The 2,500-nt window shown below is 51.8% G+C and overlaps 1 non-coding gene across 1 annotated transcript in view; it reads right to left on the bottom strand.

The window, feature by feature from the left end:
- Positions 1–18, bottom strand: part of LOC150031640 (18S ribosomal RNA) — a 1,817-nt gene extending 1,799 nt beyond the window's left edge. The window contains exon 1 of the ribosomal RNA XR_016525684.1: positions 1–18. This exon is cut by the window's left edge and continues 1,799 nt beyond it. This is a non-coding gene — a ribosomal RNA (18S ribosomal RNA).
- Between the last annotated feature and the right edge of the window lie 2,482 nt (positions 19–2,500).

Genomic DNA, 2,500 nt, shown 5'->3' with positions numbered 1-2,500 from the left:
GGCAGGATCAACCAGGTAGCATTCCTACACGACGTCGCAGCCCACATGATAGCACCAGCCGCCCTCCGGCAGGACGACCAGCAGCGGCACCAAATCAAACACGGGCCACGAGCGTCATTCGTTCAACAATATGCCGAGGCAACACCGTCGAAGAGTCTTCCCGAGCATCATCATGCGTCTAGAATCACCGCATCCAAGAGAGCGAGCACCAACGACGCGGGCCGCAACAAGCCTTGGAAAGGCTGAAGCGGAACGCGACGCGAGCTTTAGGGTTCGTCGTGCACCCATCTAAGGCTGCCGTCAGAAAGGGACTAACGAGACGCGACACTTCCATCGCGTGAGGTAGCAATGCAAGAACCGATCAATTTCAGCCGCTCGAAACACTTCTTCGGGGCACGTCAATGAAGAGGAGTCGACGTCGACAGTTCGATGCCCGAGCACCGACCCTGCCGACCCAAACTACCAGATCACCACTCACGCGCCGTACGCCATCTGAGCCCGAACAACACTCGACTATCCGCACCCCTACCCTACAGCAAGGACGCAGAGTAATCAAGCGTGGCCGAGCACGCAACGTCGTGCACGATCGAACAACTCTCTCTCACAACTCTCTAATTTCATTCCAATTTTTGCTTCGATCGCACCCCTTCCATCAGCAGTCAAACAATGGAAAGACTGCAGTCATCTCGTCTTTCGCGAGGGATAAGTCCATCCTAGAACATGCAAGTCAACCACGTGCCTTCTGCATCGTCCAAACCAATCCCATCCGTCTTAGCTCAACACAACATCCCCGCTATCTCTCTCTCTCATCTCGTCCGACGCAAGGACGGTGACCTCCGACCACGTCCAAGCCCAAGCATATGTTGGTATTATGTTTCACACTATGCTGGAGCATGACACGCGACAGGGGTACCTCCCAAGCCCCCCCCCATGCAGGCAGTCGAGCCCCCCTCCATAAGGCATTCTGAAAACAATTTTTGGTCCTGGCAGGCTTGCATAGGCCAAGTGACGAGCTGTCACTCACTCAAAAAACTCAAGTTTTATAATGTCTCATGGCATGGACGTGATTGGACTATGATTAGGTCACTCAAAGTAGTGTGCAACACAAGTTTCATAATTTTTTAAACAACCAATAATATTTTATGAATATTTTATTATTAAATATTAAAAAAAAATAATAATATGGTTAGAGGTGGCAAAAAATTCTGATATCTTGTTACAATCATTTTTGAATGTTGTTTAGTTTGTAAAAAAAATTTGAGGTCAATCCAAGCATAGGAAAATGGATTTCACAATTCATGGTTGGTGTTTCCTAACATGCACAAGGTCGGTGTCAGTGGGCACGCGCTGTGTGGTTGTCCCAAGTCTTAGGTTGTCGCATTGTGTGAACATGATTGATCTTATATTTGGTAGACATTATTGTTTTTTGTTTATGGTTTACCAACAAAAGATTCAAACAATCCTAACATTACAACATAGAATTCATGTTTCATGGGTGTTACATTTCATGGCATGCACAAGGGTAGAGTCATGGCACGTAGAAGGTCGGCAGCTCTGTGTTGTGTACCAACACTCTTTAAGCGAAAGAGTAATATTTTATTGGAATGATCATTCTATGATTGTTAGTGAACATCAAAAGTTAGTTGTACGTTGTCGTTTGGGTGTACAATATATGTGTTGCATGGATGTACTAGATATTCAAGCTTAAGCATTATTAGACCGGGTGACACCATGGTTCTCTTCAACCATGTGCAACTACAAAGCCTCACTAGTTAATATACACTTTACCCAATGATTTAAGAATCAATCCCATTTGAAGTTAGGCCTTTACAATATCTAATCTACTCCTTTCTTAATACATGCTAACCTCCATGGACAAACATAACCTTCATGTATCTTTGGGAAAAGGATTGATGTTGAGCGTTGGATGAGGGAGGAAGCCACGTGGGGGATGGCGAGCATAGGGGTGATGCATGTCGTGCACAAATGCTAGTGTAAGGGTGGGCGGGTGGTCATCGGTGGGTATGGCGTGCAGGGTGGGTGGGCAAGGCACATGGGCAAGGCGGGCATGACGTGTGCTCGAGGATGGGTTGAGTGGGCATGGGCTGCGCTCGCAAGGGGGTGCTGGGTGAGATTGGGCGACGATGGGTGGGGCTGAGTAGGTATGGGGCATGGCACGCCCGCGGGGTGGGGCTGAGTGGGCATGGGCGCTCGCCACGACGGGGCTGGGTGGGCGTGCGGACGCGGAGCACCAAGGCGAGCAGCGGGAGTACATGGCTGGCGTGGGGGCGCGCGCAAGGGGAGCAGGGTGGGCGTGGGCGCGCGCACGGGGCAGCAGAGTGAGGGGCGTGGGGCGCGGGCATTCATGCGATCGCAGGGTGGGCGTGGGGGCGCGCGCACCGGGGCGCGCAGGTGGGCGTTGGGGCGCGCGCACGGGCGGGGCAGGGATGGTGGGGCCGTGGGGCCCGCGCGCACGGCGGGGCTGATGGTGGGCGTGGGG

The sequence above is a fragment of the Benincasa hispida genome, unplaced genomic scaffold, assembly GCF_027475165.1.
Source record: "Benincasa hispida cultivar pf3 unplaced genomic scaffold, pf3_genome.v1.1 HicScf103, whole genome shotgun sequence".
Taxonomy (NCBI): domain Eukaryota; kingdom Viridiplantae; phylum Streptophyta; class Magnoliopsida; order Cucurbitales; family Cucurbitaceae; genus Benincasa; species Benincasa hispida.
The sequence above is the reverse complement of the archived record's forward strand: the minus strand, read 5'-3'. Positions and strand labels throughout refer to the sequence as shown.